Source organism: Dioscorea cayenensis, unplaced genomic scaffold (genome assembly GCF_009730915.1).
Source record: "Dioscorea cayenensis subsp. rotundata cultivar TDr96_F1 unplaced genomic scaffold, TDr96_F1_v2_PseudoChromosome.rev07_lg8_w22 25.fasta BLBR01000693.1, whole genome shotgun sequence".
Classification (NCBI taxonomy): domain Eukaryota; kingdom Viridiplantae; phylum Streptophyta; class Magnoliopsida; order Dioscoreales; family Dioscoreaceae; genus Dioscorea; species Dioscorea cayenensis.
Window position 1 is genome coordinate 108,856 of NW_024087084.1, and position 26,392 is coordinate 135,247.

Here is a 26,392-nt window from a genome sequence, read left to right on the forward strand (position 1 = left end):
CTACCACCAAAGGTGGAGGAACCACCCCAATTTCTCATGGAGTAACCAAGGCTAGCAAAAGGCCATAGAACCACTAGGGTTTCAACAACAACAAGCCCCGAACATGGACAATAGAGCTTCAGGCTTGGAAAACTAGATGACCGATGATAGCTTCTCCGCAAGTGTATGGGATCGCCAAGTAATACCTCGTGTGAAAACACGAGGATCATTTTCCACGGGGCTAAGGATCTCCTATTACTCCTCGAGCTATTATCTAGCCTAAGATCTCAAGTCAGGGAATTTACTCTACTAGGTGCAATTAAAACTAAAACAAGATTATCAACAAATTAGAGAGAACAAGAAATAAGCAAGCAAGAAACTCAATGTAATGCAAAGGCCTATGGATGCAATCCCCTTGAGGGGTTATCATGAAACATGAATGACGAATAAAAGATGCAAGGGTAAAATGGACCATGAGTTTTCAAGATTAGAACAACCCCAATTTCTCGGCGATTGAACCCTAATCCCACACGAACATAGATAGGAATTTCTTCCAAATCCACATTCCTACGATTGCATTAATTATGAGGAAATCTCATTTAGGAGTAAGCCTACTCTTCTTCGGCTTAAACCTACATGGAGGGTGACAAGGCTCCCCACAAGTACACGGAGTTGTCGAAGTAATAAATCCCAAGTGAGTGGGGTATCGTATCCACCGGGAAAAGGGAATAAAAATACTTAATTTGTTTTTTAACTATATGAAAGATGAATAGTGATATGTGTGACAAGATTCAATTATCAAAAGTAAAACAACCCGAAAGAGAGCAAAAGTAAAGGGGAAGGTAAGGTAATCGATAAAGATGGGGTACCCAGCTATTGATCCGCCTAGGAAAATCATTTCAAGTGTAAGAACTCTCTATTATGCTTCCTAACTAATGCAATGGTGAGTCAGGGACATCCTTTAATGCATGGCCCCAAATCTAGGGTTAACCAAGCCTAATCCAATACATGTCCCGGAGGAGAAGTTGAACAACCTCTCAACCTCGCACTCGTAAGAAGAATTGCATTAAGCTCTAGGGATTCCAAGTGATAAATCTCTTCCTAATTGTAGACATAACCCTTGGTCCAAAAGAAAGGTCCCTAACCACAATTAAGCCCTAGATGCTAAAATCACCTCAACGCTTCACTCTATTGCACTCGCAACTAAGCCCCAGCGGAGGGTAATCCCTGAGCTCATTCGCTCTATTATGGCCGCAAAGAACTCGAGGAACGGAGGTAGAATCTATCACACCGGAGGGAAAAGTGGACGCTCCTGTACCTCTCGACTCACTCTCTCAACCCCCTCCAATCAAGCTTTGTCTAACTCTCGTGGTGTGTCACTCACTCACAAGGGTTACCACATGAACTCTCAACCCTAGTGTCACTCTAAGGGAGTATTCAAGCAATCAAACATTCAAGATTGGAACTCACAATAACATCAATTAATTGAAAGCATAATAAAAAGATTCAATGAAACTAATACATCCTAGGGTTCACAAATACCCAAGTACCCACTAGGGGTTTAGCTTTCCATGGAGCACAATACAAATGATAATGAAATCAAATGTAAAAGAAAATAATCCATAGGAAAACCCCATCAATAGTTGTGGCGATGGTCATGTGGAGAGTCCTCTACTCGTCGCAAGATCCCCTTGTCCGGTATAATATACACCTCGCTGAATCAATCCGACGGAGGCTCCCTTACCAACCTTCTTCCAAAGAGATGACGATGTCAGAGCCGTAGAACCTCTCCAAATCCCTAGCCAATACATCTCAAAACTCTAGCCGTACCACTCTCTCAAGTTGGGGAAACGATGGAGAAAAGAATGTTGAAATCGGGGCTGAAATTGGCCTTAAATAGGGTTGGAATCGGGATTCCACACGCCCCTGTGGATATTCCACACTGGCCTGTGGAATTAACGCAAGGAGTGTGGAATTTCCACACGCCCGTGTGGCTTCTCTGTTTTGTTCCTTCTTCGGCCGGCTGTGAACAATACCTGCTATAAGATTAGAACAACCCCAATTTCTCGGTGATTGAACCCTAATCCCATACGAACATAGATAGGAATTTCTTCCGAATCCACATTCCTACGATTGCATTAAGTACGAGGAAATCTCACTTAGGTGTAAGCCTACTCTTCTTCGGCTTAAACCTACATGGAGGGCTACCAAACACCCGATTTCTCGCCGTGATGATACAAGTATTCCCTTCTAATCCATTCATGATCTAATACATGCGAGCAAGTCACATCTACATGCATCACTCATTAAAGAGCTATGGATTTCTCCTTAGTGTAGCACTTAGCATGAAAATAATGGATTAAATATCAAAATTACCCAAGCATGGATTTAAAAAGTAATAATCCAAAATACATGATAAAACCCCCCAAGGTTCACTAACACCCGATGGCCTTGGGGGTCTAGTGTGTCATCATCCCACGACAAGCAATACATTGAAGTGAAACACAAAAGAAAAGCATAAGTGGCACTCCCTAGATAAATGGTGGAGGAGGAGGTAGAATATATGTCGAATGACACATCCCCTGCCAAAGGAATGCCAAATGACTCTTCCTCTAGCCGCGGGTCTCCTTCCTTCAAATAATGGTAGATCTCCCCTTGAATGATGTTGCCTTCTTGCCTTGAGAGACTTGGACCTTGGCCTTGAATGATCTCCTAGCTTCCTTGCCCTTCTTCTTCTTCCGAAGGCTGCCCAAAACCTCTCAAGTGGTCTCCCAAAATAAGCCCATCAAAATGCCCTTTGTTCTGCCCTAAAAGTCAGTATTTATACCCCCACGACATATGGGGCCATATAGGGGTCGTATGGGGGTCGTATAGCACACAAAAACCCTAGATTTGCGTTTTATACAGGGTGCATAGGGCCTCCATACGACCCCGTATACTGGGTAGTATGGAAATCTGGGCAGACATCTCCAAATCATTCCGCCGCTACAGTGTATACGGCCTCCATACTGGTAGTATAGGGGGTGGTATGAAATTTCTGTTTTCTTGTCTTTTCGCCTAAATGATATCTTCGTGTTCTCCATGGCTTCCTTATGCCCTACAAAGCAAATAATAGACGATTAAGCGCAAAACGGGCATCAAACCTCATAAAATACATGCAAAGTGAATACAATATATATATGAAAAGACCTACATTTAGACACTTATCAAATATCCCCACACTTAAGCGTTGCTTGTCCCCAAGCAATCAACTCATTAAAAACAAAGAGACTGAAAAGTGGCTAAATGAATTACCTCTGTTATCAAGCAACTATAAGATTCCAAAAGCAATGGACAATGATACATAGATGTTGAGTTATAGTCACTAAGCATAATAAAAATATCCTGTCTCACCCCTTATATGTCTGTTGACACGTCCAAATATGCGTGTAAACCGCAAGTGCATGGGTGTCAAAGTAATAATACCCCGGTGAGAGGGTAGTCGAATCCTTAGGGAATAGTGCTTTGAACCACCAAGATTGCTATTTAACTAGAATGAAAATATGTTGAAAGTGATGTGGAAACAAACTCAATGCAAATAAAAATAAGAAAAAATAAAGGAGGCGCAAGTAAAAGATAGGAAAAGCAATCGACAGTAAATGGGGTACCCGGATATTGCTCCGCCTAGGACAATCATTTCAAGTGCAAGAACCCTCTATTATGCTTTCTAATCAATGCAAGTGAGTCGTGGAAATCCTTAATTACATAGTCCCAAATCTAAGGTCAACTATCCCTAACTCTATACGTGTCCTAGAGGAGAGATTGAATAACCTCTCAACCTCACACTCGCATAGAATTGCAATAAGTTCTAGGGATTCCAAGTGATAAATCTCTTCCTAATTGTAGACCTAACCCTTTTGTCCAGGTGGAAGGTCCCTAACCACAATTAAGCCCTAGATACTAAGATCACTTATGCGCTTCACTCCATTGCACCCGCAACTAAGCCCCAGCGGAAGGTCATCCCTTAGACTATTCACTCTATTGTGGCTGCAAAGAACTCGAGGAACGGAGGTAGAATCTAACACATCGGCGGAGAAAGGGGACGCTCCTATACCTCTCGACTCACCCTCTCAACCCTCGCCAACCTAGCTTTGTCTAACACTCGTGGTGTGTCACTCACTCACAAGATTACCAACAAGAACTCTTAACCCTAGTGTCACTCTAGGGGAGTATTCACACAATCAAGCATTCAAAGTTAGAACTAAAAATAAACATCAATTAATTGAAAGCATAATAAAGAGATTCAAAGAAATGAATACATCCTAGGGTTCACAAATACCCAAGTACCCACTAGAAATCTAGCTCTCCATGGAGCAAAATACAATAGATAATGAAATCAAAAGTATAGAGATGCAATCCAGGAATGAAAATGCCCTTGTGTTCGTGTCAAAGGTCTTGTGGATCGGCCACGTCTTCTTCAAAGGTCCCCTCGTCAAACCAAGGGCACACCTCGCCGGATCGGTGCCGACGAAAGCTTCCCTAATAGCTCTCTTCCGAAAGAAACGCGGTGTCGAAGGCCGTCAAAGCTCTCTAAAGCCTTGCCAAAGCCTCTCCAAACCCTAGCTGCCAGCGCCTCCAAAGATGGGGAACGGTGGAAGAAAAGATAGGGAAAAAGATTGAGAAATCGAGGCTGAATCGCTGCTTTTAAAGGACTGGAATCCGGCATCCACACGGGCGTGTGGAATTTAAACACGCCCGTGTTAATTCTCTGGAATTATGATTTTCGGCCAGCTGTGAACAGTAAAATACTACAGTACTATTACAATTATTTTACTAAAGTACTTGCTATAGTACTCCACCAAAAATACTCTTGAATCTACTTTTCATAGAGGCAACATAAACAGGCACACGTTTATGCCGTAGATCACGTCGTTTTTTTCAATAAATGGGTTTATTGGTGAAAATCTTGCTATCAATGTACAAGTCGGGATACGCAAATGTGACTGCCCTTGTGCGTCTCCAAATCCTTGTAATTGCTTGAATACATGGAGGTTGACACACATTCACATATCTATGAGCCCAACTTGTGTCTTCGCGTTTGTTCCTTCCAAGATTTCGTCAAATAGTGCATTCGCAATCTACTTTTGGCTTCTTTTTCTTAAAACATAGCTTCACAACCCTACCTGTGCAAAAGAACACAAATACACATGTATTTGGGCTTAAACCTGATAAAAGTAATGCTCATTGTAAAGAAAGAAGACATCGCATTCTTAACACACAAGCACTTATCATCTGTACCATGTAAGTGAATCTTATATCTCATTTGCCCTGGTCTAGTCTAGCCTAAGCTCTTCTCTTGGTCAAACAATCTTTCATACGGATCCGGGTTGAACATTTCCTGTATATATTCATAAACAATCTCATGAGTAGTGTCTAGAAAATACAAAGTGTCATCAAAATCGAGAAAATTCCGCATGGCTTCAGCAAGGCGGTAAGTGAGCTTATCGTCTCCGACTCTCAATGTGAGTTCTCCGCCGTCCATGTCAATCAATGCTTTGGAAGTCCGCAAGAACGGTCTTCCAAGTATCAAGGGTACATCTGCATCCTCATCAACATCTAGCACTACAAAGTGAACCGGAAAAATATACTTGTCCACCTTGACAAGCACGTCTTCAATGATGCCTCTCGGATGTCGTACCGTTCGGTCCGCCAATTGTAAAGTCATCCGAGTAGGCCTAGGCTCACCCAAGCCTAGCTTTTGGAAGAAAGTATATGGCATGACATTGATACTTGCCCCTGAATCTGCCAATGCCATTTCCTCGTCTAAGTTGCCGATGTTACACGGAATAATAAAGCTTCCCGAGTCTTTCTTCTTGTTCGGATGTTCTTTTGTAACACCGCCGAGCATGAAGCATCAAGCACCACTGAAGCACTCTCCTCCAATTTCCTCTTGTTGGTCAATAGGTCTTTCAGGAACTTCGCATACTTTGGCATTTGAGCCAAAGCCTCAACAAAAGGAATGTTGATGTGGAGTTGCTTGAACAAATTCAGGAACTTCTTATGCTGGTCATCCCCTTGGTCATTATTTAATCTAGAGGGATAAGGGATTCTTCACTTGAAAGATAGGGGTGCCACCTTGACAAGGTCCCATTGCTTATATCCCGCAAGTGCACGGGCTTGTCGAAGTAATAATCTCGGGTGAGTGGGGTCGAATCCACAGGGAGTAGGGAGTGAAAATACTTAATTTGATTCTTAGCTATGTGAAATTGATTCAATTCTCAACAATAAAAACAACAAGTGAAAGAGCAAAAGTAAGAAGAGGGTAAGGCAATCGATAAAGAATGGGGTACTCGGATAATGCTTCACCTAGGATGATCACTTCAAGTGCAAGAACTCTCTATTATGCTTCCTAATCAATGCAATGGTGAGTCGTGGAAATCCTTACATACATAGTCCCAAATCTAAGGTCAACTATGCCTAACTCTATACATGTCCCGAAGGAGAAATCGAACAATCTCAATACCTCGCACTCGCATAGAGTTGCAATGAGCTCTAGGATTCCAAGTGATAAATCTCTTCCTAAATATAGACCTACCCCTTTGGTCCAGGTGGAAGGTCCCTAGCCACAATTAAGCCCTAGATACTAAGATCCTCTCAACGCTTCACTCCATTGCACGCGCAACTAGGCCCCAGCGGAGGTTCATCCCTTAGACCATTCACTCCATTATGGCCGCAAAGAACTCGAGGAATGGAGGTAGAATCTATCACGTCGGAGGGGAAAGGGGACGCTCCTGTACCTCTCAACTCACCCTCTAAACCCTCTCCAACCTAGCTTTGTCTAACGCTAGTGGTGTGTCACTCACTCACAAGGTTACCAACAAGAACTCTCAACCCTAGTGTCACTCTAGGGGAAATGTTCATACAATCAAGCATTCAAGGTTGGAACTCACAATAAACATCAATTTATTGAAAGCATAATAAAGAAGTTCAATGAAACGAATACATCCTAGGGTTCACAATCATCCAAGTACCCACTAGGGGTTTAGCTCTCCATGGAGCTTAGTACAATCAAAGAAATCGAATGTAAAAGCAATGAATCCATAAAGAAACCCCCTCGATGGTCGTGTCGATGGTCTTGTGGAAAGTCCTCTACTCGTCGTCCAAGGATTCCTTCGTCCGGTATAGGATACGCCTCGATGGAAGCTCCCCTACCAACCTTCTTCCTAATGGAATCACGATGTTGGAGCCGTAGAACCTCTTTAAAACCTTGGCCAATACCTCTCGAAACCCTAGGCGAAGCTCTCTCACAAGTTGGGGAAAAGATGGAGAAAAGAATGCTGAAATCGGGGCTGAAATCGGCTTTAAATAGGGCTTGAATCGGGCGACTCCACGGGCGTGTACGGAACACGCGCCCGTGCGGAATTTCCACACGGGCGTGGATAATTTCCACACGGCCGTGTGGATTCTCTGTTCCTGCGATTTTCGGCCGGCTGTGAACAGTAACTGCTGCAGTGATTTTCTACAATACCTGCTACATTACTATGCCAAAAATACTCCCGAATCCACTTTTCATCACTGTAACATAAACGGGCACACGTTTATGCCGTGGATCGCTTTGCTTCTTCAATGACGGATAAGATGATGGGGATCTTGTTCTATGTGCATAAGTCGGAATGTTTGAGTGTGACAGCCCTTGTGCCCCTCCAAATGGTTGTGTAAACTCAAATACGGGGAGGTTCGCACACACTCTAGCATCTCACACCTGACTTATATCTTCGCGTTTGAACTTTAGCAAGATTTCATCCAAAATCGGTGCATTGTGATCCACATTGGCTTCTTTCCTTCATAATTGGTTTCACAACCCTACATGCACGAAAGTAACATAAAAACACACATATTAATGTAAAAACCTGAGAAAAGTAATGCTCAACATAAGTAATGAACGCTTCGCATTCATATCGCACAAGCACTTATCAAACTCCCCCACACTTAAGCTTTTGCTTGTCCTCAAGCAAACATTAAAACATATGTGCATTGATCAAGAAAATATTGAAAGTGCTTGGCCTTAGGTTCACCAAGGTATACAAAGAAAGTATTCTACAAGTAAGGAAAATTTCAACACTAAATACGAAAAATCAATGCTCTAGCTAAAAACTTGAATAGAAAAGGACAACAAACCCGAAATCGTGTAAGTGTGTGAACTCACTCAAGTCAACCCAAAGTATACTCCTCAAAGCTCTAAGTATAAGGGACTTATTTATCTAGAACAAGAAAACAACGAACATTTCAAAAACGGTAGTAGCTTCACACATCCTCTAAGGTAGCCCTTTCCCAAGCGGCCGCTAAGGGTGGCTTTCACACTTTCGAGGTGGTAGCTCTTTCTACCGGGGTGGTAGCTTTCACTCATCCCATGAGATAGCTCTTTTCTCTCATTAGGGGCATAACTAATATCCCGACTTATGAGAGTAGCTTCATGCTTCATAGGTGGTAGCTCTTTCCACCCAATAGCATAACTAAACAATAAAAACTATTTTTGTTCTTTCTTTTTCATTTTTCTCTTTTTGGAATTTAACACAAGAAACAACTATAACTAGTCCCTTTAACATCGAACTTGAGTTTCCAAAAGAGTTTTAAAAATGAGTAGTGCACTAAGTGCAAATCGGGCAAAAATTCCTAAAAATTCAAGCAAGAACTAGAGCATGAAACCATTCAATGTTAACAATTCTCCTAGACTTAAGAATACAATCATTGCAACTAAGGTGAACCGCCATTGGCTATGTGAGCATATAACAATCAAGAACAATAATAAAGATGTGTGCACTATGAAACTCCCCCCCACACTTAAGTTGTACATTGTCCTCAATGTACACATGCAAGCCCACTCATAATGTATATCAATAAAGAATATATGTGGGGGAAGCAATCAAAACAATACTCCCCTAACTCCTAGTGTGGTGTTTGATGGAGCTAAGTATTTGGGCGTAATGTTCCGACGGGTTGTGAAGCTCACATGGGCAAGTGCCGAAGCAACATGGCCGTGCCCATGACAAAGTCTCAATTCCCATGATGACAATACCATCTGCACGCATACACGAGGGGGTTCAGTGAAGCTCAATAAAACAAAAACAACTCAAGTATACAAAAGATAGAGCAATGAATACAACTCGAGACAACAAACTGAAACTAAACTCAGAGGGAAAATCCTTTCTGAGTATACAAATCAAAACTTTTCCGAATTTCTTCGCTCATATACGTCTCCCACAGTCTTGGGGCATTTTCGGTGGCGTCTTTGAGCCCTCTTCATTTTCCGCAGCACCTTCTTCAAGATTCCCGGGGTAGATGTTTCCTCTCCAGTCGAACCAAGCATTATTACTTCCTCATTGCTCTCCTCTTGGTCGAACAATCTTTCATACGGATCCGGGTTGAACATTTCCTTTATATATTCATCAACAATCTCATGAGTAGTGTCTAGAAAATACAAAGTGTCATCAAAATCGAGAGAATGCCGCATGGCTTCAGCAAGGCGGTAAGTGAGCTTATCGTCTCCGACTCTCAACGTGAGCTCTCCGCTGTCCATGTCAATCAATGCTTTGGAAGTCCGCAAGAACGGTCTCCCAAGTATCAAGGGTACATCTGCATCCTCATCAACATCTAGCACTACAAAGTCAACCGGAAAAATATACTTGTCCACCTTGACAAGCACGTCTTCAATGATGCCTCTCGGATGTCGTACCGTTCGGTCTGCCAATTGTAAAGTCATCCGAGTAGGCCTAGGCACACCCAAGCCTAGCTTTTGGAAGAAAGTATATGGCATGACATTGATACTTGCCCCTGAATCTGCCAATGCCATTTCCTCGCCTAAGTTGCCGATGTTACACGGAATAATAAAGCTTCCCGGGTCTTTCTTCTTGTTCGGTATGTTCTTTTGCAACACCGCCGAGCATGAAGCATCAAGCACCACTGAAGCACTCTCCTCCAATTTCCTCTTGTTGGTCAAGAGATCTTTCAGGAATTTCGCATACTTAGGCATTTGAGCCAAAGCCTCAACAAAAGGAATGTTGATGTGGAGTTGCTTGAACAAACTCGGGGAACTTCTTATCTCTGGGTCATCCCCTTGGTCATTCTTTAATCTAGAGGGATAAGGGATTCTTGGCTTGAAAGATAGGGATGCCACCTCTTTCTCTTTGTTTGCTCCCTTCTCAACATCTACGACCTCGGGTGCGTGTTCTTTCGGCTTTTCACTCGGAAGCCGCCCTTCAACCTCATGACCGCTTCTCAAAGCGATCGCCTTCACATGTTCTCTCTGGTTGGTTTCTGTGTTGCTTGGTAAACTTCCATGTGGCCTTTCGGAAAGAGATTTCGCAATTTGCCCCACTTCATTTTCAAGGTTGTGCAAGGAGGCGGTGTGATTGCGAAGTGTAGCCTCGACTGATTCAAACCTTGTATTTGCCGATTGAACAAATCTAGCCAAGTGCTTCTCCAAATCCGTCATTCGGGTTTCCAAACCTGAAATTCTGTTTTCCACTTGAGGGGCTTGTTGTTGTTGTTGGGACCCCGATGGCCCCATGGTCTTCTGTGGTCCTTGATTACTCCATGAAAAGTTGGGATGATTCTTCCAACCTGAATTGTAGGTGTTGTTGTATAGATTCCCTTGAGGTCTCATTCCATTACCTACAAAGTCAACATTCTCAACTGAAGAAACATCACCTACGACGATTGGGCAATCGGAAGGAGCATGTCCTCCACCACAACCGGTACAATTTGTAACGGCCGCAACTCTATTCGAAGCTATAAGATCTAGCTTCTTACTCAAACTCTCCACTTGGGCAGCCAATGAAGTTACCGCATCAATTTCATGGAGTCCGGCCACTTTTTTCTTTTCCCTAGTATTCCACTGGTAGCTATTTAACCCCATTTCCTCAATCAATTAACGTGCCTCGTTGGGGGTCTTGCTACCTAAGGACCTCCTACCACCGCATCCAAGAGTTGCCTTGTACTCGCGTTCAAACCATTATAGAAGGTTTGAACAATCATCCACTCCGGGAATCCATGTTGCGGGCACTTGCGCAGGAGTTCCTTGAACCTTTCCCATGTCTCAAATAGAGACTCCAATTCCAACTTCATAAAGGATGAGATCACATTCCTAAGCTTTGCTGATTTTATGGGAGGAAAATAACGGGTTAGAAAAGCTTCTACCATCTCCTCCCATGTAGTGATTGAAGCCTTAGGTAATGAGTGTAGCCACTGCTTTGCTTTCCCCTTTAAGGAAAATGGGAAGGCTCTCAATTTGATGGCATCATCTGTCACACCATTTATCTTCAGCATGTCACACACCCTCGAGGAAGCTCTCTATGTGATCTGCTTTTGGATCATCATAGGCCAAACTGCTGAATTGTGCGGACTCATCGCAGACATATGGATGAATGCCGGCTTTAGCTCGAAATTCTGAGCTGTGATTGGGGGATGCACAATACTCGATTGTGTCCCCAACATTGAAGGTCTGGCATAATCAGATAGTGTCCGTTGTTGCTCATTTTGTTCTGCCATGTTGTCAGATCCTTCTACTTCCAAATCAGCTGGATTAGACTGTTAGCTATTTAACCCCATTTCCTCAATCAATTAACGTGCCTCGTTGGGGGTCTTGCTACCTAAGGACCTCCTACCACCGCATCCAAGAGTTGCCTTGTACTCGCGTTCAAACCATTATAGAAGGTTTGAACAATCATCCACTCCGGGAATCCATGTTGCGGGCACTTGCGCAGGAGTTCCTTGAACCTTTCCCATGTCTCAAATAGAGACTCCAATTCCAACTTCATAAAGGATGAGATCACATTCCTAAGCTTTGCTCGATTTTTCTGGGAGGAAAATAACGGGTTAGAAAAGCTTCTACCATCTCCTCCCATGTAGTGATTGAAGCCTTAGGTAATGAGTATAGCCACTGCTTTGCTTTCCCCTTTAAGGAAAATGGGAAGGCTCTCAATTTGATGGCATCATCTGTCACACCATTTATCTTCAGCATGTCATACACCTCGAGGAAGCTCTCTATGTGACTGTTTGGATCATCATAGGCCAAACTGTTGAATTGTGCGGACTACTGCAGCATATGGATGAATGCCGGCTTTAGCTCGAAATTCTGAGCTGTGATTGGGGGATGCACAATACTCGATTGTGTCCCCAACATTGAAGGTCTGGCATAATCAGATAGTGTCCGTTGTTGCTCATTTTGTTCTGCCATGTTGTCAGATCCTTCTACTTCCAAATCAGCTGGATTAGACTGTTCTTGTACAGGTTCTTTCCCTTTCCTTCGAAGTGTATGTTCAAGCTTAGGGTCTCCTTCAATCAATATTGATGGATTCCCTCGGGTCATAACCTGGAGCTGCACCAAAAGTAAAGAAAAAGAAAATTAGAACGATGACAGAATAAGAAGATATTAAATAGAATGTGTAGTGAAATAGCTAAGAAAACAAAGTGCAAAATATCTCTAAACGCCTAACTCCCCGGCAACGGCGCCAAAAACTTGACAAGTTCCCCTTGCTTATATCCCGCAAGTGCACGGGTTTGTCGAAGTAATAATCCCGGGTGAGCGGGATCGAATCCACAGGGAGTAGGGAATGAAAATACTTAATTTGCTTCTTAGCTATGTGAAAAATCAATAATGATTGGTGTGAAATTGATTCAATTCTCAATAATAAAAGAAACAAGTGAGAGAGCAAGAATAAAGAAAAGGGTAAGGCAATCGATAAAGATGGGGTACTCGAATGATGCTTCACCTAGGAAAATCGTTTCAAGTGCAAGAACTCTCTATTATGCTTCCTAATCGATGCAATGGTGAGTCGTGGAAATCCTTACATACATAGTCACAAATCTAAGGTCAACTATGCCTAACTCTATTCATGTCCCGGAGGAGAGATTAAGTAACCTCTCAACCTCGCACTCGAATAAAGTTGCAATGGGCTCTAGGGATTCCAAGTGATAAATCGCTTCCTAATTATAGACCTAACCCTTTGGTCAAGGCGGAAGGTCCCTAGCCACAATTAAGCCCTAGATACTAAGATCCCCTCAACGCTTCACTTCATTGCACGCGAAACTAGGCCCCAGCGGAGGTTCATCCCTTAGACCATTCAATCTATTATGGCCACAAAGAACTCAAGGAACGGAGGTAGAATCTATCACGTCGGAGGGGTAAGAGGACGCTCCTGTACCTCTCGACTCATCCTCTCAACCCTCTCTAACCTAGCTTTGTCTAATGCTCGTGGTGTGTCACTCACTCACAAGGTTACCAACTAGAACTCTCAACCCTTGTGTCACTCTAGGGGAAATGTTCATACAATCAAGCATTCAAGGTTGGAACTCACAATAAACAGTAATTTATTAAAAGCATAATAAAGAAGTTCAATGAAACGAGTACATCCTAGGGTTCACAATCACCCAAGTACCCACTAGGGGTTTAGCTCTCCATAGAGCTAAGTACAATCAAAGAAATTTAATGTAAAAGCAAAGAATCCATAAAGAAACCGCCTCGATGGTCGTGTCGATGGTCTTGTGGAGAGTCCTCTACTCGTCGTCCAAGGATTTCTTCGTCTGGTATAGGATACGCCTCGATCGAAGCTCCCCTACCAACCTTCTTCCTAATGGAATCACGATGTCGGAGCCGTAGAACTTCTCCAAAACCTTGGCCAATACCGCTTGAAACCCTAGCCGAAGCCCTCTTGCAAGTTGGGGAAAAGATGGAGAAAAGAATGCTGAAATCAGGGCTGAAATCGGCTTTAAATAGGGCTGGAATCGGGCGACTACACGGGCGTGTATTATGTCACACACCCCTGTGGAATTTCCACACGGGAGTGGATAATTTCCACACGCCCGTGTGGATTCTCTGTTTCTCTAATTTCTCGGCCGGGCTGCTATAGTACTCTGCCGGAAATACTCCCGAATTCCATACTTTCATTGGGGTAACACAAACGGGCACACGTTTATGTCGTGAATCACTTGCTTCTTCAATGATGTACACGTTGGTGGATCTCTTGTTCTTATATGCATAAATCAGAATGCTCGAGTGGGACTGCCTTTGTGCCCCTTTAAATGAATGTGCTCACTCGAATACGAGGAGATTGGCACACACTCTAGCATCTCACACCTGACTTATGTCTTCGCGTTTGAACCTTAGCAAGATCTCCTCCAAAATAGGTGCATTATGATCCACATTGGACAATTTCCTTCATACTCGGCCTCACAACCCTACCTACATAAAAGTAACATAAAAACACACATATTAATGTAAAACCTGAGAAAAGTAATGCTCAACATAAGGAATGAACGCTTCACATTCATATCGCACAAACACTTATCAGGCTCTTTTATAATGAAGCGCACGGGCGTGGGTAATTACCGCACGCCCGTGTGGATGCACAGAACATCAAGGGTCGTGAGTCCTTTTTAAAGAAGATTAGTTTCTCTCCCTCTTCATGACCTCTATTCGTCTGAAAACACTCTCACATCATTCTCTAATTTCATAGTGCTAAATTGATAGGATTTTTGTGAGGTTTTCCTGCCGGTTCTTCATTTCTCATCCCATCTTGTCGGTAAGCCCTATTCATCGTTTTCTTTGCCAATTCATGGTTTCCATTGATTAATCTGGTTAATAATGCTTTGTTTCTTCAATTAGAAGGATGATTGATGTTTAGAATGAAGTTAGAAGTATTTTTAAGTTGTATTGTTTGATTTTTAGAGCGCGGCCGTGCGGTTCTCATGCCCCGTGTGGATTTCTGTAGTATTATTTTATCAACTTGTTTGATCGATTTCGTTTCAAATTTTGCAGATTATGGCACCTCGATCAAAGAAGCAAGCTGATAAGAGGCCGCGTGAGTCATCCCCTGAGCCTGAGGGTATGAGGTTTGCAATTCCAGAGCATCAGGTTCGCTATGAGCGCTTGTCGAGACTCTGGTTTGGACAGAGTCGATTCCTGGACACGACTATACTGCGAGATCTACAGCAGGGAGATGAGTTCACTGATGAGGTAGAGGATCTCATTTCAGCAGGAGGTTTGCGGCAGTTATTGACAATTAGAGAGCCCGCCATCCGAGATTTTGCACTGGAGGTACTACCATCATTCGAATTTGATAGATCTTACGCAGCTTTGACAGTTTGGATACCATTCAGTTCAGAGTATTTAGACATCGCCATACCTTGAGCGTCACTCAGTTTTCAGTACGATTTGGCTTGTATGAGGAGGCATTCACAGATACGGAGGAGTACGCTCAGTTACCGACTGATTATCCTAGAACCTTGATCCCGCAAAGAGCTTACAGAGTGCTATGTGGTCACGGTCAGTACGAGCCGGGGGTGTCCAAGGCCATGTGCCTTTCCCGATCTGCATACAGATATTTACATGCCATCATGAGTAGGTCGGTGAATGGCCGTGGTGATAGCACTGGTGTTCTGAGCCGATAGGAATTACTGTATCTGTACTCGATGATGCAGCACGTACCACTTCACTTAGGGCACATCATGGCATAGTACATTAGACATCAGGGGCACTATGCTAGACTGGTAGCGATCTTCTCGGGCCCCTACATTACAAGATGAATGCTAGGCATAGATCTCTTGGATTCAATTCGCGGGGCTGAGAAAATGAGTATACCTGCTGCCCTTAGCCTAGAGACGATGAGGTTGATGGGCATGGTCCGCAGGGTTCGGACAGGGGTTTTTTCGTTAGTGCTACCTGCTCCAGAGATAGCTGAGGATGAGGGTGATGACGCCGGGGCATCTCAGCCCACTCCCGAGCCTCAGCCAGCCCCAATAGAGACCGAGGCACCTCCAGTGGCAGAGGAACCACCCCCCGTGCGTATATTTTCACCATCTCGAGTTTATGATCGCTTTGAGAGGCTCGAGAGCGCTTTGGGGGTGATACGGACGGAGGTAGCTGAGGCTCGAGCTGAGATTGCAGAGATTAGGGATACGCAGGCCACTCAATACACAAAGTTCATGGCACCTTTCGATGTATTACAGAAGATCTTAGAGCGCGATGTCGCCTCATCATTTGTCTTGTGGCCAAGGACTCCTCAGGCCCCATCAATTCCTCCTGCTCCCTCATCCCCTACCCCGGCACCGGTGGACCCACCATGTGCGTCTTCACTAGCAATTGACTTTGTTTTTCCTCATTTTCTTTATGTTGCATTTTTATTTTAGACTTGTTCACTCAGAAAGGATTCTCCTTCTGAGTTTATTTTCATTTTGCATCTCGGGTTGTATTCTTTGTCTATCTTTTATATATACTCGAGATATTTTGTTTTTATTGAGCTTCACTAAACTCCCTCATGTATGCGTGCAGATGGTCTTGTCTTCTTGGGAATTGAGACTTAGTCATGGGCACGGCCAAGGTGCTTAGGCACTTAGCCGTGTGAGCTTCACAACCCGTCGGAACACTACCACCATGGAATTAGCTTCATCAAACGCAACACTAGGAGTCAAGGGAGTATTGTTTTGATTGCTTCTCCCACATTTGCTTTTGAACCATATATATTTTGAGTGAGCTTGCATGTGTACATTGGGGACAATGTTCAACTTAAGTGTGGTGGGGAGTTTGATAATGCACACATTTTTTTCTATTTTTCTTGATTGATATATGCTCACATAGCCAATGGCGGTTGACCTTAGTTGCAAGGATTGTATTCTTGAGTTTAAGAGAATTTCTACAATTGATTGTTTTCATGCTCTAGTTCTTGCTTGAATTTCTATGAATTTTTGCCCGATTTACACTTAGTGCACTACTCACTTTTTAAACTCGTTTGGAAACTCAAGTTCGATGTTAAAGGGTTTAGTTATAGTTGTTTCTTGTGTTAAATTCTAAAAAAAAAAATGTTTTATTGTTTATTTGTGCTTGTTGGGTGGAAAGAGCTACCACCTATGAAGTATGAAGCTACTCTCATAAGTCGGATACTACCTATGCCCTAATGAGAGAAAGAGCTATCTCATAGGATGAGTGAAAGGTACCACTCCGGTAGAAAGAGCTACCACCTCGAAAGTGTGAAAAGCCACCTTAGCGGCCGCTTTTGAAAGGGCTACCTTAGAGGATGTGTGAAGCTACTACCATCTTTGAAATTGTTGTCACTTTTGTACATAAATAAGTCCCTTGTACTTAGAACTTTGAGGAGTATACCTTGGGTTGTTTTGAGTGAGTTCACACATCTACACGATTTCGGGTTTTGTTTCCTTTTTGATTCAAGTTTTTAGCTAAAGCATTGATTTTTCGTATTTAGTGTTGAAATTTCCCTCACTTTTAGAATGCTCTCTTTGTATATTTTAATGAACCTAAGGCCAAGCACTTTCAATATTTTTTTCATTGATGCACATAACGTTTTAATTTTTGCTTGAGGACAAGCAAAAGCTTAACTGTGGGGGAGTTTGATAAGTGCTTGTGCGATATGAATGCGAAGCGTTCATTCCTTATGTTGAGCATTACTTTTCTTGGGTTTTTACACTAATATGTGTGTTTTTATGTTACTTTCGTGCAGGTAGGGTTGTGGGGACATGTATGAAGAAAAGAAGCCAACATTAGAGGAAATCTTGCTAAGGTTCAAACGCAAAGACATAGGTCGATATGAGATGCTAGAGTGTGTGCCAACCTCCTCGTATTCGAGTTTGACACATCCATTTGGAGGGGCATAAAGGCAGTCACACTCAAGCATTCTGACTTATGCACATAGAACAAGAGTTCCACCAATGTGCCTATCATTGAAGAAGTAAGTGATCCACGATGTGAACGTGTGCCCATTTGCGTTACTCCGATGAAAGTATGGATTCGGGAAGCTATTCAGGCCGGATACTATAGAAGAGCACTATAGCAACACGCTAACAAGTACTGTAGCAGTACTGTTCACAGCCGGCCGAGAAAACAGGAGTTCAGAGGATCCACACGGGCGTGTGGAAATTATCCATGCCCGTGTGGAAATTCCGCACGGGCGCGTGAAGTATCCACGCCCATGTAGTCGCCTGATTCCAGCCTTATTTAAAGCCGAATCAGCCCCAATTTTAGTATTCTTTTCTCCATCTTTTCCCCAACTTGAGAGAGGGCTTTGGCTTAGGTTTTGAGGGGTATTGGCCAAGGTTTTGTAGAGGTTCTACGGCTCCGACATCGTCATTCCTGAGGAAGAAGGTTGGTAGGGGAGCTTCCGTCGAGGCGTATCCTATACCGGACGAGGGAATCCTTGGACGACGAGTAGTGGACTTTCCACAAGACCACCGACACGACTATCGTGGGGGTTTCTTTATGGATTTATTGCTTTTACATTCTATTTCTTTGATTGTACTTAGGTCCATGGAGAGCTAAACCCCTAGTGGGTACTTGGATATTTGTGAACCCTAGGATGTATTCGTTTATTTGAATCTCTTTATTATGCTTTCAATAAATTAATGTTTGTTGTGAGTTCCAACCTTGAATGCTTGATTGTATGAACATTTCCCCTAGAGTGACACTAGGGTTGAGAGTTCTTGTTGATAACCTTGTGAGTGAGTGACACACCACGAGTGTTAGACAAAGCTAGGTTGGAGAGGGTTGAGAGGGTGAGTCGAGAGGTACAAGAGCATCCCTTTTCCCATCTGACGTGATAGATTCTACCTCCGTTCCTCGAGTTCTTTGCGGTCATAATAGATTGAATAGTCTAAGGGACGAACTTCCGCTAGGGCATAGTTGCGCGTGTAACGGAGTGAAGCGTTTAGGTGACCTTAGTATCTAGGGCTCAATTGTGGTTAGGGACCTTCCATCTGGACCAAAGGGTTAGGTCTATAATTAGGAAGAGATTTATCACCTGGAATCCCTAGAGCTCATTGCGACTCTATGCGAGTGTGAGGTGTTGAGATTGTTCGATTTCTCCTCCGGGACATGTATAGAGTTAGGCATAGTTGACCTTAGATTTGGGACTATGTAATTAAGGATCTCCATGACTCACCATTGCATTAATTAGGAAGCATAATAGAGGGTTCTTGCACTTGAAACAATTATCCTAGGCGGAGCATTATCCGGGTACCCCATCTTTATCGATTGCCTTATCCCCTTCTTTACTTTTGCTCTCTTACTTGTTGTTTTTATTGTTGAGAATTGAATCATTGTCACACTCATCATCATTGATCTTTCACATGGCTAAGAATCGAATTAAGTATTTTTATGCCCTACTCCCTGTGGATTCGATTCCCGCTCGCCCAGGATTATTACTTCGACAAACCCGCGCACTTGCGGGATATATGCAAGGGGATCTTCTCAAGTACGCCTTTTTGAGCTTGTCATCTACCTGTTGAGCTTGAGCACAAAGCTTATTGGGCTATTAAGTTCCTAAATCTCGACTCTTCTCTTGCAGGTTCCAAGAGGAAACTCCAACTGAATGATCTTGATGAGTGGCGCTCCACGGCATATGAGAGTTTGAAGCTCTATAAATAAAAAGTAAAGGAGTACCATGACAGGCGCATCAAGCACCCTAAGTAATTTCAAGTGGCCGATCAAGTCCTGTTGTTCAACTCTAGGCTGAAATTATTTCCTGGGAAGCTAAGATCACGTTGGTCTTGTCCGTACACGGTTACTCAAGTCTTCCCACATGGAGCGGTTGAGGTAAACCACCCGGAAAATGGTAATTTTAAGGTCAATGGGAAACGATTAAAATTTTACTTCAATAATAGCACTACAAAGGAAACCGGGTGTGGTTTCAAACTCTTTGAGCCCTCGTGAGGTAAGGAAAAGGTACGTCAGGCTCGTGACATTAAACAAGCGCTTCCTGGGAGGCAACCCAAGTGTCGGTGGTGTTTTCTTTCATTTTTTTGTATTATAGGTCTTACTTCATTTCCATTCTTGTATTTCTTAGACTTGATTTACTTTTGAATTAGTTCATACTCACACACTTGGCATAGTGCCCTCATCATTTAAATTGTGGTATATTTGTGCAACTTCTTGGGAAACTCATGTTTAGGTGTTAATTCATGTACTAGATCGTCGTTTTATACATTTCATTCGTGTTTAGAGATGACTTCGACCTTGCCACACCATGTTTACATCATTTGGGTAAAGTTTTCGGAATTTTAAATGGTTTTAAAGGGCATACGGCCTTACTGGGCCGTATGGTGGCCATCTGAGATGAACACAGAGCCAACCAGTGGCTCTGTGCCATCTCAGACAGCCCCTCAAACGGCTCCCATACGGGGCTGTCTGAGATGGAGCTCCTCTCGGATGAGATGGGGCTCTGAGGACGCACCTGCTCCTACCCCCGGCGCTACATCTTTACCTGACTTCGACATGAGACTGAGGGGGACTGAGGGAGAGGTTCAGGCTGTGCTTCAGGAGCAGCGTGAGATTCGTTGCCAGCTTCACCAGATCACTGAGGGACAGTGCCGGCTCGAGGGAGATCTTCACCGTTTCCTCACCTCCTACTGTGGTTCATCGTCGCACACTGTGGCCACTTCTTCTAACCACCATGCCACCACCACCAGCACCAGATTGTGATGAGTAGTAGCTTGTTGGAGCTTGAACACCTATTGTTTACTTTTGCTTTGTATTTTTGTATTTTGATGATTTGGCATGGTTCTACCCTACCGACTTGTGTTGTCGAACTTTAGTTTATTTTCATCTTTATGTTTTGTTGACTACTCTCTAGTTTCTCCCTTGTGCTTGTATTCTTTTTAAATCTTTGTGGAATGATGATGCCCCCCTTTTTGCCTCACAGGGCATTAAGGGAATTTGGTGAGCTTTCCTGGTTTTAATGGAGGTCGGACGAGACATGTCTTGCTCACCACACATTTTCTCACGTCCTACCTCACGACGAGCACAAGTTGAACCGGGGAGTTCGTTTTCAACCTCCTTTATTATTTGCATTGCTTCATCTTGCATGTTTTTCATAATTAGTGTACATTGAGGGCAATATACAACACTAAGTGTGGGGATTGGTGTATTTCATGTATTAGGATCATTTGGTACATTCTAGTGTTACATATGATGGCTTTGTTCATTCTTGTAAGATTTTTTTAGCTTGGACTAATGATTGATGTGTGCTACTTGTTTCTATGCTTTATTGAATCCTGTTTTACCCCTAGTATTGTTATGTGCACTGAATTTTTTGTTGATGCCCTGGGAATAGCCAATGTGACTACTCTCTAACTCTCTTGTATGCGTAACACACTACTTTGAGTACTTGACCTTAGAACACTAAGTTCTATCCTTCAATGGACTCTTAAGAACTTCTAAGTCTTGTTGAGCTAATCCTAGTTTTGTATCATGTAGAGTACTCTGAAGATGTGATCTAGGGTGAATGTAAAAAAAAAAAAAAAATTAGTCTATGTAAGTATTCCTCTGCTATTGAAGCATGAATGCGTCTATGTAGACTGTAATCGAGTAGTTGCGTGTCTCTTGTGCCTAACCAGAATGTGCACCCTCCGGAAAAGATTTCACAATGATTTTTCTTGCAGTCTATGTTAGTCGGACTCAGAAGAAATGAATGATGAAATGAAAATAAAACCTAGTGATCTTTTTGAGTACCTACCAAAGGTTTTGAGTAGAAAGTGGACTTAGTTTCAAGGTATTGAATTTGAAGGATCTTATTTGCCCATTGAAGTAGCACTTAGTAGTTTAAGACATAGCATTCTTTGTAAGTGGAGTAATTAGCATCTAGAGCTGTACTGATTGAAGTCCTTAGGCTAGACCAAATCTGGGCATATGAGATATAAGATTCACTTACACGGCACAGACATATAATGGGTGAGACAGGATATTTTTATTATGCTTACTGACTATAACTCAACATCTATGTATCATTGTCCATTGCTTTTGGAGTCTTATATTTACTTGATGCCAGAGGTAGTGCATTTAGCCACTTCTCAGTCTCTTTGTTTTTCATGAGTTGATTGCTTGGGGACAAGCAACGCTTAAGTGTGGGGATATTTGATAAGTGTCTAAATGTAGATGTTTTCATGTATATATCGTATTCACTTTGCATGTATTTTGTGAGGTTTAATGCCCGTTTTGCGCTTAATCGTCTACTATTTACTTTGTAAGGTATAAGGAAGCCATGGTGAACAAGAAGATATCATTTGGGCGAAAAGAGAAGAAAACAGGAATTTCATACTATCCCTATACTACCTAGTATGGGGGCCGTATGCACTGTAGCAGCAGAATGCTTTGGAGTGTCTGCCCAGATTTCCATACTACCCAGTATACGGGGCTGTATGGAGGCCGTATGCACCCCGTATAGATCGCGAATCTAGGGTTTTTGAGTGCTATACGACCCCCATATGACCCCCATACGACCCGTATGCCTCAGGGGGGGTATAAATACCAACTTTTAGGGCAGAACAAGGAACTTTTGGCTGGACTTTTTCTTCGCCGATTTTGGGGATACCACTTGGGAGATTTTGGGCAACCTTGGGAAAGAGAAGAAGGGCAAGGAAGCTAGAAGATCCTTCAAGCCCAAGGTCCAAGACTCTCAAGGCAAGAAGGCAACATCATTCAAGGGGAGATTTACCACAATTTGAGGGAAGGAGACCCGCGGCTAGAGGAAGTGTCATTTGGCACTCCTTTGGCGGGGAAAGCGTCATTCGGCACATTCTTCACCTCCTCCTCCACCATTTCATCTAGGGAGTGTCATTTATGCTTTTGTTTCATGTTTTGCTTGTTTGTATTGCTTGTTGTGAGATGCTGACACACTAGACACCCAAGGCCACCGGGTGTTGATGAACCTTGGGGGGTTTTATCATGTATGTTGGATGATAACTTGTTAATTCCATGCTTGGGTAATTTTGAGATTTAATCCATTGTTTTCATGCTAAGTGCTACACTAAGGAGAAATCCGTATCTCTTTTATGAATGATGCAAGTAGATGTAACTTGCTCGCATGTATTAGGTCATGAATGGATTAAAAGGGGATGCTTGTATCATCACGCCGAGAAATCGGGTGTTTGGTAGCCCTCCATGTAGGTTTAATCCGAAGAAGAGTAGGTTTAATCCTAAGTGAGATTTCCTCGTACTCAATGAAATCGTCGGAATGTAGATTTGGAAGAAATTCCTATCTATGTTCGTATGGGAATAGGGTTCAATCGCCGAGAAATTGGGGTTGTTCTAATCTTGGAATCTCATGGTCCATTTTACCCTTCCATCTTTAAATCATCATCCATGTTGCATGATAACCCCTCAAGGGGATCCTCATCCATAGGCCTTTGCATCTCATTGATTTTCTTGCTTGCTTATTGCTTGTTCTCTCTAATTTGGTCATAATCTCGTTTTAGCTTTAATTACATTTAGTAGAGTGAAACTCCATCACTTGAGATCTTCACGCGAGGTATTACTTGGCGATCCCGTACACTTGCGGGGAAACAATCAAATTTTTGGCGGCGTTGCCGGGGAACTTTAAGGAATTCAAGGAACCTTTTAGATTATTACTCTAGCCATTTTATTCTTTATTCATTCTTTATCGTTATTTCTTTCTTAATAGTTTAATTCACTTTCCATTTCTTTTTGTATAGTCCATCTCGTGAATGCAACATGGTAACCCCGAACATCAAGTTGGAAGACAACGTACACAGATTTGATGGCTGGATTAATCTGCAGACTCAGCAACATTTTTCACACCTCCCAGATAACCATTTTGGTATTCTACTGCTATCTGGTGATTCGAGCATATCTAATGATGGCGGCAGCTGGCACACAGTGTTTGAGACCTTTATGAAAATTGGAACACCATCAGTGAGTGAAGGAAGCATATCACCAATTGGAGGCGAACGGGTGGCAACAGTGTGGGAATCATGACGTTCTATGAAATGATGCTGAATGTTTTGAGCTTCGTGTTCATTATGCAGGCAACAGTTCCGAAGAGAGTGCAGGGTCTGTAGAAGAAACAGGGTACAAACAGGGTGATGGGCTTTGGAACATGGGTTTGATGCCGTCAACTGAGGAAGCACCAGATTTGGAGTTGAAAACACTACTTGAAGACCATGAGTACTAATAAGTGCTTGTGCAATATGAATGCGAAGCGTTCATTCTTAATGTTGAGCATTACTTTTCTTGGGTTTTACACTAATATGTGTGTTTTTATGTTACTTTCGTGCAGGTAGGGTTGTGGGGCCAAGTATAAAGGAAAGAAGCCAATGTGGATTACAATGCACCGATTTTGGAGGAAATCTTGCTAAGTTTCAAACGCGAAGACATAGGTCGATGTGAGATGCTAGAGTGTGTGCCAACCTCCTCGTATTCGAGTTTGGCACATCCATTTAGAGGGGCACAAAGGCAGTTACACTCGAGCATTCCGACTTATGCACATAGAACAAGAGCTCTACCAACGTGCCAATCATTGAAGAAGCAAGTGATCCACGATGTGAACGTGTGCCCGTTTGCGTTACTCTGATGAAAGTATGGATTCAGGAAGCTATTCAGGCCGGATACTATAGCAGATCACTGCAGCAACTCGATAGCAAGTACTGTAGCAGCACTGTTCACAGTCGCCCGAAAAAACAGGAGTTCAGGGGATCCACACGGTAATGTGGAAATTATCCACGCCCGTGTGGAAATTCCACAAGGGCGCGTGAAGCATCCACGCCCATGTAGTCGCCCGATTTCAGCCCTATTTAAAGCCGAATTAGCCCCGATTTTAGCATTCTTTTCTCCATCTTTTCCCTAACTTGAGAGAGGGCTTCGGCTAGGGTTTTGAGGGGTATTGGCCAAGGTTTTGGAGAGGTTCTATTGTTCCGACATCGTCATTCCTGAGGAAGAAGGTTGGTAGGGGAGCTTTTGTCGAGGCGTACCCAATACCGGACGAGGGAATCCTTGGACGATGAGTAAAGGACTTTCTACAAGGCCATCGACACGACTATCGAGGGGGTTTTTTTATGGATTTATTGCTTTTACATTATATTTCTTTGATTGTACTTAGCTCCATGGAGAACTAAACCCCTAGTGGGTACTTGGGTATTTGTGAACCCTAGGATGTATTCGTTTCTTTGAATCTCTTTATTATGCTTTCAATAAATTGATGTTTATTGTGAGTTCCAACCTTGAATGCTTGATTGTATGAACATTTCCCCTAGAGTGACACTAGGGTTGAGAGTTCTTGTTAGTAACCTTGTGAGTGAGTGACACAGCATGAGCGTTAGACAAAGCTAGGTTGTAGAGGGTTGAGAGGGTGAGTCAAGAGGTACAGGAGCATCCCCTTTCCCCTCCGACGTGACAGATTCTACCTCAGTTCCTCGAGTTCTTTGTGGCCATAATAGAGTTAATGGTCTAAGGGATGAACTTCCGCTGGGGCTTAGTTGCGCGTGCAACGGAGTGAAGCGTTGAGGTGATCTTAGTATCTAGGGCTCAATTGTGGTTAGAGACCTTCCACCTGGACCAAAGGGTTAGGTCTATAATTAGGAAGAGATTTATCACCTGGAATCCCTAGAGCTCATTGCAACTCTATGCGAGTGTGAGGTGTTGACATTGTTCGATTTCTCCTCCGGGACATGTATAGAGTTAGGCATAGTTGACCATAGATTTAGGACTATGTAATTAAGAATTTCTACTACTCACCATTACATTGATTAGGAAGCATAATAGAGGGTTCTTGCACTTAAAACAATTATCCTAGGTGGAGCATTATCCGGGTACCCCATTTTTATCGATTACCTTATCCCCTTCTTTACTTCTGCTCTCTTACTTGTTGTTTTAAATGTTGAGAATTGAATCATTGTCACACTCATCATCATTGATCTTTCACATAGCTATGAATCAAATTAAGTATTTTTATTCCCTACTTCCTGGGGATTCGATACCCGCTCACCTAGGATTCTTACTTCGACAAACCCGTGCACTTGCGGGATATACGCAAGGGGATCTTGTTATGTTTTTGGCGCCGTTGCCGGGGAATAGGCGTTTATAGATACTTTGCACTTTGTTTTCTTAGCTACTTCACAATACATTCTATTTTATATCTTCTTATTCTATCATCGTTCTGATTTCTTTTTCTTTCTTTTTGGGTGCAGGTCCAGGTTATTACCTGAGAGAATCCCTCAATATTGATTGAATGGGATCCTGAGCTTGAACATACACTTAGAAGAAAAAGGAAAGAGCCTGTGCAAGAATAGTCTAATCCAGCTGATTTGGAAGCAGAAGAATCTGAAAACATGGTAGAACAGAATGAGTAACAACGAACATTATCTGATTATGCCATACCTTCATTTTTGGGGACACAATCGAGTATTGTGCGCCCCCCGATTACAGCTCAAAACTTTGAGTTGAAGCCGGCATTCATCCACATGTTGCAGCAGTCCGCACAATTCAATGGTTTGGCCGATGAGGATCCAAACAGTCACATAGAGAGCTTTCTCAAGGTGTGTGAAACAGTGGCTGCACTCGTTACCTAGAGCGTCAATTACCATGTGGGAGGAAATGGTGGAAGCTTTTCTAACCCGTTATTTCCCTCCCAGAAAATCAGCA

At 43.0% G+C, this 26,392-nt stretch overlaps 2 non-coding genes across 2 annotated transcripts; both read left to right on the forward strand.

Moving 5' to 3' along the window:
* Nucleotides 1–11,002: 11,002 nt before the first annotated feature.
* On the forward strand, nucleotides 11,003–11,109 carry LOC120254886. Its single transcript, XR_005534789.1, has one exon. It is a non-coding gene; the product is annotated as a small nucleolar RNA R71 (small nucleolar RNA).
* A 585-nt stretch (nucleotides 11,110–11,694) lies between these two features.
* On the forward strand, nucleotides 11,695–11,801 carry LOC120254893. Its single transcript, XR_005534796.1, has one exon. It is a non-coding gene; the product is annotated as a small nucleolar RNA R71 (small nucleolar RNA).
* Nucleotides 11,802–26,392: the final 14,591 nt, after the last annotated feature.